The 15535-nt window shown below is 35.4% G+C and overlaps 1 protein-coding gene across 2 annotated transcripts in view; it reads right to left on the bottom strand.

Moving 5' to 3' along the window:
* Nucleotides 1–15228, bottom strand: part of cac (calcium voltage-gated channel subunit cacophony) — a 338819-nt gene extending 323591 nt beyond the window's left edge. For both annotated transcript variants that reach the window (XM_090158840.1, XM_090158839.1), the window contains exon 1: nt 15107–15228. The gene's annotated coding sequence lies outside the window, so the exon portion shown is untranslated. The remainder of the gene's footprint in view (nt 1–15106) is intronic.
* Between the last annotated feature and the right edge of the window lie 307 nt (nt 15229–15535).

Genomic DNA, 15535 nt, shown 5'->3' with positions numbered 1-15535 from the left:
TAATAAAAAAGTCATGGAACTCAAGTAATAAAAAAGTCATGGAACTCAAGTAATAAAAAAGTCATGGAACTCAAGTAATAAAAAAGTCATGGAACTCAAGTAATAAAAAAGTCATGGAACTCAAGTAATAAAAAAGTCATGGAACTCAAGTAATAAAAAAGTCATGGAACTCAAGTAATAAAAAAGTCATGGAACTCAAGTAATAAAAAAGTCATGGAACTCAAGTAATAAAAAAGTCATGGAACTCAAGTAATAAAAAGTCATGGAACTCAAGTAATAAAAAAGTCATGGAACTCAAGTAATAAAAAAGTCATGGAACTCAAGTAATAAAAAAGTCATGGAACTCAAGTAATAAAAAAGTCATGGAACTCAAGTAATAAAAAAGTCATGGAACTCAAGTAATAAAAAAGTCATGGAACTCAAGTAATAAAAAAGTCATGGAACTCAAGTAATAAAAAAGTCATGGAACTCAAGTAATAAAAAAGTCATGGAACTCAAGTAATAAAAAGTCATGGAACTCAAGTAATAAAAAAGTCATGGAACTCAAGTAATAAAAAAGTCATGGAACTCAAGTAATAAAAAAGTCATGGAACTCAAGTAATAAAAAAGTCATGGAACTCAAGTAATAAAAAACTCCTATTTCAATTCTGACTTGTTGGCTGTCCTTATTGTTTTTATACTCCCCTTTTTATAACCACTAGTCAGGCTGGCAACTAAAAAAAATATCCTTATGTCCAACCCTGTTCGTAAGCCTACTTTTAAAAGACTTTCGAATTCGCTCTGTATATCACGTGATAGCGTAACGCTCGCTGATTGGTCGAGCTCAAAGTGCTTAAAAAACAGGGAAAGTAAAGTAGAGATATTTAAAAAAATTCTACGTTTTCTCGTTTACAGGTGGCGCTGGCGTCGGAAAAATCATGCAAATTTTGTCCGTGTGTACAGTCGTTTTCCCGTGCGCCAGAACAACCGTACGGGAAAGGTGGTAAAACGAGAAAATAGAGAAAATCAGGAAAACACTGCCCGTGTGAACCAGCCTTAACGCGTGAAAAATCTGTTGGAACACGCCCACACTTAAGTAAGCTCCGGCGACATCGAAACAAAAATCGAAACGTACAGCCTTGGGTAAAGAAATACCACAGTGTTGAGGCCTATCAAAAAGTCATTAAAGGCCCAACGGGGGTGGTGATAAAGAACAAAAAATGATATGCCCCCCTCCAATAAGGCGAAATCGATAAAGCCACGAATTTATCCCGAGCTCGCTGTCAAGCTCCAAAGAAACTTTTCCCCGCCTTTTCTCCTAATGGCTGCGGTTAACTTTCGTGGTTCTCTTTAATTAAGCTATTAAATTCAACAGAGGATTAATTAACGTTATCCCTAGGCCCCTCCCATTAATTATTCCTTTCGTCTCTTCCCCCCTTCCAATCCCCCCGTCTGGGGGCGAGCTTTCAAGGAACGATGATTCGCCGACGCGCCAAAGGGACCAAAAATAAAATCAACTAGAAATGTGGGAAAAGGAATTTAAAACAAATTATTTTCTGTCAACCAAAAGGGGTTTGGTAGTGCGCTTGGAAAGATTACTGGAACGAAATATTTCTCTACAGCGTGGACTAAAGTCGTCTAACTATTAATCAGCCTCTCTTAGAACAAGAGCGTTTAATAAGTACCTTCAAGAACGAACCTATTTTATACTTTGCCGGTAAATTTCTTCAATTAATGTATGAAATTTTAGTTTGACAATAGACGCTTAAATAAAAACTGTTCAGTGGTTGCCTAGAAGCAGTAATACAGAGAGTCAGGATATGCTTGTCAAAGCGTTATAATTCAGTATTAGGTTGTTTTTTTTGCCTGTTCTGGTTTTTTTGAGCAGATTAAAAAGTATAGCCCAATGACGTCATTTTACTCCAATTCTGTCTTGACGAAAAAAAAACAGTTGGAGTAAGAAGGGTTAGTTAAAGATTAAAGGTTATTTATTAGCCGTAGCAGCCGTAGTTTTGTTTTATGATGGCGGACGGTGGTGCATGAGGTCATCATTATGTTGCTAATTTTTCTCATATATTTAATAATAATAATAATCAGCTAGGCTAATACCCAAGGCACCACCTTAGGCCTATAAGTCATCAAGCAACTTTTAAAGCTATTAAATAGCATTTAACAATTGGATTTTCGTTATTAAAAGCTTGCCACGTGTGAAGAGGTTCAAAACCCGTCATATTTTCGTGAAACGAAATTTAAGCAGACGAATTTTCTATATAAGCAGACGACAAAGCTAGATTACTCCCTCTACATCCCGTTTCGCGGAGGAGTAAAAAGTGTAACCTTTGAGCTCTGGAACAGGCGAACAAAATTCGGGACAGGGTAAAAAGTTTTTGTCCTCGGACAGGCGAGAAAAAAACACCTACAGAAGAGCTCTTTCAATTTCGCACGCGCCTACTGAAAGAAAAATTGCGCGCGCTATCAACTTTAGCCTTACAATTAAAACTAACATTAACACGTGACTATTTTATTCAGTGACTCGCGCATGCGCGTAGGGGAGAAAAAAAAAGAGAGCGTCATTTATTGAAGCGCCTATTCTGATCTAGTTTCTCGTAAAATAACGTATTTATATATTTTAAAAAGAGCGCGGAAGGTAAATGAGCTTCAATTTCAGACAAGGCTTAGTATCGACTAGGAGCCGAGCTACGCTTAGCACGGCGCGAGCAAAAATATCCGCTATAAGCCACGCCCGTTTTTATGAAAATAACCAGGGTCATGGTAGTCTTCCTTAACCATTCCTAGTATATAAAACTATAAATAAGTACATTCTTGCACGCTCTATATAATTAAAAGTACTGTCTACCTAACCCAAAATAAAAGTGTCCACTGTCTATATTGAACTTGGAGAGGGGGGAGGAAGGGGGGAAAGAGGCTGAGATTTCAGCCAATGCTACTGCGAGAACGAGGTTGTTGAAGGTCTTCTTCGCCATCTTAATCACTTGTCAGTCCTTGTTTGAGTAAGGAAATGACCAGGAAAAGAGATGGTACAATGCCCCCGAGAGCCCCCCTTCACCGCTCCTGACCCCAGGCATCCGTCCCTTCTCTCGTTTTATAAATTAACCATTTCTGAAGGAGGAAGGGTCGAGCGAGATCTTCAAAGTCGAGAGCGGTGCCTTTGTAGGTAGAGTCGCTTGGTCCACTTGATGGATGGCTTCCGTATAAAAGCGATAACTATAAATAAACTTTCTTGATTATTAAGCCTTTGCGCGGATTTAGTGCCTGCAGCCCGAACACACTGCCACCTCGGTTTTAGAGTTCAGCTTTTGTTTGTACCTCCCTGCGCAAACAACGACGTAAACGTTTCTTAACTAGTAGTACAGTTACCTTGTCGAGAAAAGTTAATTTCACAGCAACCAGCCTTGATTTGTATTCAACGCCGAGCAGGCTTCGCTGAAGAAATTATGATAAAAATATATTTATAACCCGAATGCATTCTTGATATAAGTAAAAGTAAAAAATCTTGTAATTCTTATCAAACCTTTTACTCGTAATTAGTACGCGTAAATGCTTAGCTCTTGAAGTTATTTAGTTACGGGAAATTTGTTTTGTGTTCTGTATAAACCTATAAAGCGTCATTATGTAACCAGAAGTATGATAATAAAACTATGTTTAAAAAAATGTAATAACAATTTTCATATTTCTGAAAATATGATTTAATTTCAATAAATACCTCTAAGCAGTGATAGCTTTTATATTTACTTTCATATTTTAGCTTAGATGGATATTTATCGCGTGCAAGTTACGATATATAGTTCTGAAAAAACCTATTGAAGGTTTCTTAAGAATTATTGAAATGTTTTAAAAAACAATTAAATTCAATCATTTTTAAACAATTTAAAAAAATTGTAAGATAATTTGACATTTTTTGTAAGAGAATTTGAAATTTTTTGTAAGAGAATTTGAAATTTTTTGTAAGAGAATTTGACATTTTTTGTAAGAGAATTAGAAATTTTTTGTGAGATAATTTTACAATTTTTTTGTATGATAATTTAAAAATTTTTAAGAATTTTGAAATTGATATTCAATTTTTATGCAAAATCGTTTTAAACTAGGGCATTATTAAGTCACACGTATAAAATCATTCGCTTATTTCAATTCTTATTTCACGTTCTATGAAGATATTCTATTCTCAGTTGCAACAATTCCAAAAGAGAAATCGCTTTTAAATTATACCCAGGTGACTTTTGTTTACCTGAACTAAGATAAGATGAGCTAGTACACTGATAAACGGAAACTTGAAATTCCAAATAAATATTCATATCTTTTCACAAATTGTACTACAATGTTTCGCTTTATAAGGTTTCAGCTCGGTATAAAATATTTGAATTAATATTGTTCGCCAAAATAAATATTAATCTATTCAATTCATTAAATTCCAAGGATGTGAAGCCATTTTTTACTAAAGGTGTGAAATTCAATATGAAACATTGTTGCAAAATTCCCGTGGGTGACTTCTTTGAAAAAAAAACCTCGAATGGAAAAAAAAATAAATATAAAATTGTGACTGAAAATCGATATCAGAGTATTAAATTTTGATCTAAAAATATAACATTTTTCCCCTCAGACCGTGTCAAACCTCTTTCTCGTATACTCATTTCCCCCCCTCTTTCCTGTTAGTACGAAGACATACAAAAAGACAGTGAAGGGTGCAGCTGGGGAAAGGGTAAAGCCGGCGTCATAGGGGTCAGCCAACACTCCCCTTTTAATAATCCGTCTCGTGACTTCGGTGATCGTTACACGCGTTCCCAATAAGGCGCACGGAATGGCTTTCGGAGACTGTGATCGCAGCTATAGGGAATTTTTATTATTAACGCAAACGGTGGCGCTTTCGTTTCGTGGTTAACCGATAATAAACGTTAGAAAAACCTAGAAAGTTGCGGTGAAAAAGGCTTTTCTTAATCGAAACTCTACCGAGAATGTGAGAATTCGTTTTTCAGAGTTTCTCTCCAAACACCTCAGTAAACGCCTCCACTTACAAAGGAGACTACCAGTGGCGGCGCTAGGGGGTAGGCCAGGTAGATATAAAATTATTTATAAATAACAATGAAACAATTGTCGATAATGTATTTAGAAATTTTTGAGGTATCTCCTAGTAAATAAAACCAGTTCTGTTATATTTGGACTCGGTTTACTGTTGTTAGAACTTTTTTGTTCGTCATGTACATCACTACTTTATTTTATTGAAGCATTTCGTTGAGGAAAGGGGGGTCCCGGGTCGGGGGCCCATTTATTTGGTTGGCTTACCTTCGCGAAAATTCCTGGCGCCGCCACTGGAGACTACCCGAGGTGATTATCACGGATTTTGTTGAAACTCGAGGGTTATTTAGACCTTATGGTAGTATGAAAATTGCCAAAGGGAAAAGTTGCAATGGCCTTTAGTTTTCCTATGGCAACCGAAAATTTTTTTGATATCTCCATTTAAAAAAGCATGATATTTTCTCGGTTACCCAAATTTTGTTAAAATTTAACCAAAATTGATCAATTTTACCCAAAATTCTTGATCAGTTTTACCCAAAATAGGTCAAATTCATCTTTTTTGGGTAAGTTTTGAAAATTTAATTTTTAAAATTTTTTATGCAAGTGAAACCGAGAAAATCCCATGCTTTCTTATATGGAGATTTTTTCGTTTTGAGAGATCAAAAACATTTTCGATTGCCATGGGAAAACTAAAGCCCATTGCAACTTTTCCCTTTGGTAATTTTCATACAAAAGGTCTACCTAACCGAGTTTCAACAAAATCAGTGATAATCACCACGGGTAGTCTCCTTGTTAGCCCACAATAAAATGCGCCAGATATCTCATTGGTTCCCTGAAACTGACATCTTCATACGCAGAGCCGGATTAATCAATAGGCCGAATAGGCCTGGGCCTAGGGCACCAAGCCTACAAGGGGCACCAAGAGGGATCGAAAAAAAAAGTACAAAACTTTAATCATTTGCTTTTCACAAAATATTTTCCGGAGTAATTTTAGTAAATGCGTCCACCCCTATGAACCAAAAACGTTTGATTGTCACATTCTCTGACGGACTGCCGTCTAGCCCCTGACGACATACTAAATCTGGCAGCAAAATGAATTTTCCTTCCATTTCTCAATTATAAATTGAGGAAGCGCCTAGCTCGCTTCGCTCGCTATTGAAAGGGGGCACCAAAATTAACTTGGGCCTAGGGCCCCATAAAGTCTTAATCCGGCCCTGTTCATACGTGATTGAAGAGTACGCTGGTGACGTTTTCCCTAGACCACGGTACCCACCAACGTTGCCAGATTATTCTGACCGAATTATTGTGCAAAGGGTAAAAAATTATAGTAAAATAATATAAATTATGGTACCATTATAAAATAGTATTAATTACATTTAATTTAAAGTGTTTGTTGCAAAACACATGCAGAAAACTGTTCTCGTGTGTCGTTAGTTTATGGGGAGTGGGTGTAGTCAGTATCGACCATAGAAATCGGAATAACTGACTAGAACGATTTTTGAAATTTTGCCGCGCGGGCCGATTAGAAATTCCGAAATTTGAACGTGGGCTTAATATTTTGTCGCCTGAAAGCAAAAACTACGTAACGTTAACTAGACTTTTAATAATAAATAATAATATTAATCAGCTAGGCTAATACCCAAGGCACCACCTTAGGCCTAAGTCATCAAGCGACTTTTAAAGCCTTTAATTCAAGTGGCCGGGTTACAATGCGTAGGAGGGTGGTGGCAAGCCCTTCATGCCACGCGAGCCAGCCGCTCCCTACACTCACTATTACCGTTAACCTCAACCAGGTCCGTCGTAAGGCATTTGCTAAGTGGGCTACAGCCCAGGGCCTCCAGCCAGTTTGGGGGCCCCGGAAAGGCCATCCATACCGCCTCTATTCTAGGGATAAGGGATTAGTTACTGAAATATTATTTATACTCATTTAATATTATGTATCTTTTAGTTACGTCTAAAGTAATTTGACTCTTCGCCACATCGCGTATCATACGGTACCAACAATTTCTAAAACTTAACAGCGAGTCACTGTCAGTAAAAATCTTGTTTTCACTAGGATTATGTTATACTTTTGAAATTAAAAGCTTTAGTTTGATTATTGTGTAGTTGAATTTAGACAACGGTCATACAAAGGCTGACCGTTGGGGATCGCAAAGGTCTTAATTAAGCCCGTGTCCCCAAAAGGTCTGAAGACGGCCCTGACCTCAACAAGTTTTTATGGAAGGGGAAACTGAAGAGCTCGGGGAAAACCCCTTAAACCAGTGGGGAGAGAACTTGCAAAACTTAGCGCGGAAGGAGTTGTTCCGAGTTTTCACCCAGTGCCACAAGCTTTAATTAGGATAAAGTTACGTGGTTTTTGCTTTCAGCGACGATTTGATGTAAAGTTAATAAGAAATTCTTATTATTTTAGTACTAGAAACAATTTAAATATAAAAATAGCAAGCTATAGTACAATAGGTTGGAAATATGGTACATTTTGGTACTTTATAGTACGCTCTCAAAATAATAGTACCATTTATAATATGATGCAAAATATAGTATTTGTACCATAATTATAGTACGTATGGAAACGCAATCGCCTTAATATCGGCGTTCTCCTTAAGCGTAAATAAATTTATTCTGGACTCTACCGAAAACTACAATCCTTGAAATTTTGAGCCCGCTAAATCCCCAAATGTCAGCGACACTTTTGAAAAGCATTTGGTTTGGGATTAAAGCCCTAGAAAGTATCCGACCGCAAAAAAATATACATTTGTCTAAGGGGGGGAGAGGAAGGGTAAAAGACTTTTAAAAATATGACGTAATCAGCCCAGTTGCGTTTGAAATTCCCGTATAATTTCACGATATAAAAACAGCGGTCGGGTCGATAAAAAAGTCTATAGCAGCGGTCCAGTTGGAAAGAAATGCTATTTGAAAAATATAAAACGTGAAATATAAAAATGTCACAGGTAGCTTTTCCATTAGCTTTTAAGGTCGAAAAAGGCCCTAAATTCTCAGGTTGGTGATTTTCAATCTCTGCCGTATATAAAGATTTTTCCCACTCTCAATTTATTCCTTTATTTTACCCGAGGGCAGTATTCTAAAATCCACTAAAATTGTCACTCAAAATATCACTTCTGGGTAGAGAGGTAATTTACTAGGGTTGGCCTAAAATCGGCATTCGTTAGAACACGGACAGAAACGACTAACCATGCCTCAACGTGTAGAGTTTGTAAGTTTTCTCCTTCCGAATGATTCTCACCGATAAAATATTCGCGACAGGATGGATCAGATTATTTGCATTTACGATCAGAAATTATTAGGTCAGTTGATACGGGTCAAAATACAAAACATAGTTTCAAGCTGAAACTAATATGAATTCATCGAAAAGTCACTTTTTTACAAACCCTTGTAGCTTGTAAAATTTTGTCTTGGGCTTGTAGTTTCGCGCTTGAAGTATGTGCTTGCGAATCTCGATATTTTCGCGCGTCTAGCACCTCAAATACCTATACATATTTTAATGCACAAGTGAAACTTCATCGAGGGAAGTCGGTTCCACTTAATTGCAGTCATCCAATTGGAATCTAGTAGCAATTTATTGCGCATGAAAATTAAACGCTTTTGCTTGTGGCTAGTAGCGTTAACATTCGAAAAAAAAAAATAGAATTTTTACGTTTTATTGAGAATGTATTTTTATTATTATGCAGGAATTAATACAATTAGAAGTTTGATTTAAACCAAGGAATACCTCTGCGTAGGTTCGATTCCTGCCCGAGGTGATATGATTTTTCTCAGTAACTCTGATATGGAACTATACGCGGAGGTATTCCTTGGTTTAAATCAAACCTCTATTTTTACGTTTTATCCTTCCAACCAATTCTCATATAACAGAACTTTGCGTTATCTGAACCGATAAAATACTCGCGAAAGGATGGATCGTATTATTTGCATTTACGTTCAGATATTATCAGATCAGTCGATACGGGTCAAAATACAAAACAGATAGTTTCAAACTTTAACTAATCTGAATTCATCGGCCGATAGAATGAAGGTGAGCGAATTTCAGCTATCGATTTAATTACAGTTAATTTTGTTTTGCTTCCTAAAGATTATATGCTTGTAGACCATTGGACCGAAATCCCATTCGTCCGAATGTACCATTCAACCGAATTCCAATCGACCGTAAAAAACCGCGTTTTGCGCGGTTTTCATTAAATATACCGTTAGTGATACATATTTATATATCGTAGGTTACGTGACGATAGTATATCTAATTTGGACTAAACTATGTCTTAAATATTTATTATTTCGTACCGACGTGTATTTTTAGACCTTTTTCCCTTGAAATTTTATATTTTCCGGGTTTAATTTTGGAAAATAACCTTGATAAGACCCGACGTGAAATAGTTGCCTACCATATCTAACCTAACCCAACCTAACCTAACCTAACCCAACCCAACCCAACCTGAACTAACCTAACCTAACCTAACCCAACCTGAACTAACCTAACCTAACCTAACCCAACCTGAACTAACCTACCCGAAGTGAAAATGAACCAGATTTAAATTTCCCATTCAACTGAATCCCGCCATGTTGGGCTATAAACGAAAATACTTTTCGGTTCAATGGGATTCGGTCAAACGGGATTCGGTCCAATGGTATACAACCAGATTAGATGGATGCAATTTGAGATCACATTGCTGGTTAGATGGAATAAGAAAGATAAACCTGTGTTGGCTCGTGTGGCATGCAGGGCTTGCCACCACCCTCCTACGCATTGTAACCCGACCACCTGAATTAATGGCTTCAAAAGTTGCTTGGTGACTTATGCCTAAGGTGATGTATTGGGTGTTAGTCTAGCTGATTATTATTATTATTATTATTATTATTAAGTTTTTAAATTTCTTCAAATTTGTTTTGGGTTTAGCTTTTTATCCCTTTTAATTATGAACTATTTTATCATCCTTTGCAATGCAGTCCATAAGTGGTTGCTTTCAACTCAATAAAAATGGGAAACCGTTGCTACGTTTAGTCAAGCGTGAACCGTCAGTCGATATTTACCAGAAAGACATTCGAGCAAACTAAATTAACAAATCGAAAATAAATAGTCAATAAAAGAAACGGATGTCTTTATCGATCCAATTCCTTTCGCCGAGATGGCCAAAGAGAATGCCACTAGTGTCAGAGAGCCCTCTTGTAACAGGTGCTAAGTCAGAACTTTCACACCAATACTACGCGGATAATTTCTACATTGCGAAAACAAAGTAAGCTCGGTTTTAATTAATTGAAATTTAAAAGTTGGTTCTACTTTAAAAAAAAAGATTCGTCAGGCAGAAAATAAATTAAAAATTCGACTTTTAATTAAAAAAAAACTTTTTTTTTTTCAATTTAATAATTAAATGAGAAAGGGGAAGCTAGGATTAGTCTTCGAACGAGAGATATATTATTGTTTTGTGGCATAGTCTTGATAATCTCACTTCAAATTTCGTTTTTAGATTGGGTAACTATAGGTAATAGATAATTAAATTCGCTTGTATACTAGGTAATTACATAAGCAGCTTATATAATAACAGAAGTACCATACCGTTTTCCAAGGTGGAAAATGTCAGGTGGACAATAGTGTGGAAAATAGTGGAAAATTCCGGCTGGGACAAAAGTAAATTTAGAGGCCACAGAAAATTATAAAATAATAATACAAAATATTTTAACACAGAAATTTCAGATTTGGGCTACTTAAGGGATACTATATGCATAGGAATGGTCAGATTCTGATTAACATTAGAATAGTCTGTTAATTTTTTGGAATAATTAACTCTAACATTGTAAGTTCAGTGTAAACTAAGACATTTTTACACTAAACATAGAAGTGTATAGTAAAATTGTCTTGGTTTACACTCGGTTTACACTTAAGTAATTAGAATTAAGTTTTTAAGAACTTTAAAATTTAATTCCAATTACTTTTTTAAGCTTTGAAACGCAATTTTTCTTTATTAGCCTCTATTTGCCACTTTTGGCCAATTTTCCACTATTTGCCACTGACCTGGACTTTTCTCGAAAAAGGTTCCTTTTTAGGAACACCCGTAACATAATTAACATAAGTATGACTGAATTTAGTAAAAATATATTAACGTAAACAATTATAACGAGTTGTAAAAAAATTTAATATTTCCAAAACCAAATCGGTTACGTTATAAATATGATCGTGATTTTTGAAACATTTTAAGTAACATAATAATGAGTTTAATAAGTGTAATTATTTGATTACGCTCTTATGATAATGTGCATATATAAATATATTCGTGGATCCATCATTTCAATTCGGGTGGGGTTTAAACCATGCCCCTAAATGTTACCTACTTTTTGCTCAGCCCCCTTTAGACTTAAAAGAAATATTACACCTTTATTAATTGTAAACGAAAGCGACCCAATAAATTTAATTTGAAATTGGTTTAAAGGGGAACGGTCAAGCTTTAACCAGTTAGATAGCCCTATAGCCCATTAAAAACTAAAATTTATGGCGAAAACCGTATCAAAAAATATTGAGGGGTTAATTTTTAATAAAATAAAGAAATTTCGGGAAATCGAAAAGCGCGCGTCCGCCGCGACACCTGATGAGAAGTCGGTGAGACAGAAAAACCACGTAAAAGCGCGCGCTGCAGAAGACGCAAAAAAAAATGTTTTGCACGCGCGGCGCGTTCCAGTTATAAGAGACTTAAGCCTAAATGGTGTGATTTTAAAAGTTAGGATAGTTCGCAAATCGCTCATACGGGGTTAGGGGCGCTGGCGGCAGCCCCTAAAATGGCGGCGAAAATTCAAACCCAAACACCTAGCGTTATTTTTCGTTTCAACTTTTTGGGCCAAAAGCTATTTTTTCAAGACAAAAAAAGGTACGTGTTAGTATATTGAACGTCTTGTTAATCTTTTGATACGGAAATAAGGCCATATTTGGAAAAGCTTAACCGTTCCCCTAAAGGGAAACGACGTTATTTTCGATAAAAAGCTAAAATTTTCCGAATAATACATGTTTTTTAATCATTTTCCGAAATATTAACCGGTAAATTTCTTTGTTTACATTTTTTCCCCGAAAAAAATCCATTTAAACATGGATAATGATTAACCGTTACCGACCTCTACGTTCCCCTTTAAAATAATGAAATCGGTGGGAATTAGATGCAAGAGGAATTGGAAGCCGGTACAACAATTTTCCGGACTTGGCAAAAACTCGAATTCGAACTTTTCGACTGACAGGGGCGGAGTAGAAGCATCTCTGCTTTCCTGACGAAACTCGCACACGAAACCTCGAAACAGGACACAAATTTGACGAGAGAGGGCGGACTATTATTTCCGGGCGGGACGATATCGTTTCCAACATTACATATACGGCGAAGGGAAACGAATATTCGCGAGTGACCTGCCCCAGCAAAACAAATATCAGCCAACCAACCAGTCAGCCAGTCACTGGAGCTTTCGCTAAAACTGAAATAACATTCTGTCTCGGTGAGAACCCGGAAATGCCAAAAGAGAACGCCACTATGCACCGCCACAAATTTCGAAATTAAATTCAAAGTTTTCTTTTGTTTTTCGTGTATGGAGAATTATTATTCAATAGATCTCTAACCACCTATGTAATTCTTTTTCGAAATACCTAATATTAAAATTTGAATATTTCCAATTTTCGATGTCTAGCAAATTTGTGTTTGCGTTTTTACCTGCTTTTAAGGGAATTAAATACACGTCCAATTTATAAAATACGTGTCCAATTTATAAAATAAGTGTCCGTTTTATAAAATACGTGTCCGTTTTATAAAATACATGTCCAATTCACAAAATACATGTCCAATTCACAAAATACATGTCCAATTTACAAAATACATGTCCAATTTACAAAATACATGTTCGTTTTTTAAAATACATGTCCGTTTTTTAAAATACATGTCCAATTTATAAAATACGTGTCCAATTTATAAAAGACATATCCATTTTATAAATACATGTCCAATTTACAAAATAACTGTCCGTTTTTTAAAATACATGTCCATTTTATAAATACATGTCCAATTTATAAAAGACATGTCCGTTTTAAAAAATACGTGTCCAAGTTATAAAATACGTGTCCAATTTATAAAATACGTGTCCAATTGATAAAATACGTGTCCAATTCATAAAAGACGTCCAATTTAAAAATTTATATCCAATTTATAAAATACGTGTTCAATTTATAACAAACGTGTTCAATTGATAACAAACGTGTTCAATTTGTAACAAACGTGTTCAATTTGTAACAAACGTGTTCAATTTATAACAAACGTGTTCAATTTATAACAAACGTGTTCAATTTATAACAAACGTGTTCAATTGATAACAAACGTGTTCAATTTGTAACAAACGTGTTCAATTTGTAACAAACGTGTTCAATTTATAACAAACGTGTTCAATTTATAACAAACGTGTTCAATTTATAACAAACGTGTTCAATTTATAACAAACGTGTTCAATTTATAAAAGACATGTATAATTTATAAAAGACATGTATAATTTATAAAAGATATGTATAATCTATAAAAGACATGTATAATTTATAAAAGACATGTATAATTTATAAAAGACATGTATAATCTATAAATGAAGTGTCTATTTTATTAAATACGTGTCCAAACTATAAATGAAGTGTCTATTTTATTAAATACGTGTCCAAACTATAAATGAAGTGTCTATTTTATAAAATACGTGTCCAAACTATAAAATACATTCCCAAATACAAATAGTGTAATGATATTATCACCATTTTCCGATAAAACATCGGCAAATGTTTTTAATTTTAGTTCGTTTACGGTTGGATTTTCAAGTCAACTGGGTATCATTTAAATATTAATAAGTATTACTATATTGATATTAATCTAAATCTGTTAAATCAACATAATAACTATATTTTAGAAGTTCTCTTAAGTAACAAACGGCAAAAGTGCACATGAAAAATTTCGACACAAACTGTTCCACGGAAAATGACTAGCTAGATTTTTATCGTAGTCAGGACAAATTTCAGTTTTTTTTAATTAATTGTTTATTTACCACATATAATTATTATCAGAAGTATACAGGGTGTTTCAGAAGTCAGTGCAATAAATTTGAGGTGTTATAGGGGTTGAGTAAAGATGTTTGACTGTCTTTGTCGCGATAGTAGGAAATTTTACTACTACCCCCTTTAAAACCGGTTTTCTATCTGGGTTCTTATGTTCATTGAAAGCTTACATTTAGGCGTTTTTAGGATCGCGACAAAGACAGTCAAACATCTTTACTCAACCCCTATAACACCTCAAATTTATTGCACTAACCTCTGAAACACCCTGTATAAGGAACAAAATGTACCTTCGAAGGCTCTAGGCATTTTACAATGGACGTACAGTGCATCACGGATTGAAATCTACGACGTAAAATGTAGAAATTAACCCGCGTAGCTTTACGTTTTTCTACTGATGGAATAGTTTCAGTAAGTCGCTAGATCATGTATTTTACGCCGCACCATTTTTATCTTTTACTTTTAACCTAGATTTTATTCAAGTGGATAATATTAACAGCGTAAGTATTAGTATATTGAGGAGGTATATGATATCGAAAATTTGTCAAGATCCCTTACAAATTAAAGAAACATGTTTGGAAATATTTAAAAATCATGAAATCCAATGAAATCAGCCTTTAAATCCCAAAATCATCATAAAATATCGAGAATTCAGCACGAAATCCCACTTTAAAATCGAGGTGCTAGTCAGTTAAATAATCAAGTATACAAATCATAGGTAATCACGGGAATTCACCGATTGTTCCACGAAAATCAGTGATCAGGTGTACAAAATATTATAATAATAATATAATATAATATAATATTTATAATTTATCTACCTCTAGTTTAAAATAGCTTTCCAAAATCACTTTGAGATTCGAAATCCCATTCGCAAAATTTCTAAATAAAACCGCATTTGAAATTCCAGCGTATAGTGTTAGCAAAAATGCTTAACATCTAGCTATAGTAAAACATTTAGCCTTCTAAATTTGCAACTGCGTACAACCATATCCGTACAAATAACACACAAACAGAAAAAAATCCCGATCATATTCCTACCTTTGAAAATACGACACTATAGAATTTGATAGAACGAATTACGAACAAAATATCTACGACGCGAAACGTCAGGCAAACACGCTTTTAAAAGTATCATCCAATAAAACGTTATTGGTTGTGGAACAAACGCGGTTTCTATCCTTTTTCCAAAAGGTGAGTTACCGAGAAGTCCCGTAAATCGAAAAGAAAACTTTCGGAGAACTATCGGTCGGAAATCGCGGCAGAATACTACGTGAATATCAACGGCGCTAGAGACACGGAAACAACAAGAAGAACCTCCGCCATATGGTGGCGCGGGGGTCTGGCTCCCGAAGACACACGAAACAGCGCCGCGTGGCCCCACTGAGTCCCGCGCGAGTAGTGAGTCCCGCACTCGAGAGAAAATGCGAGTTTGGCTGCTGGGAGGCTCCAGCTTCCAACTTTGTACAC

The sequence above is a fragment of the Leiobunum rupestre genome, chromosome 9, assembly GCF_980474605.1.
Source record: "Leiobunum rupestre chromosome 9, qqLeiRupe1.1.hap1, whole genome shotgun sequence".
Classification (NCBI taxonomy): Eukaryota; Metazoa; Arthropoda; class Arachnida; order Opiliones; family Sclerosomatidae; genus Leiobunum; species Leiobunum rupestre.
The sequence above is the reverse complement of the archived record's forward strand: the minus strand, read 5'-3'. Positions and strand labels throughout refer to the sequence as shown.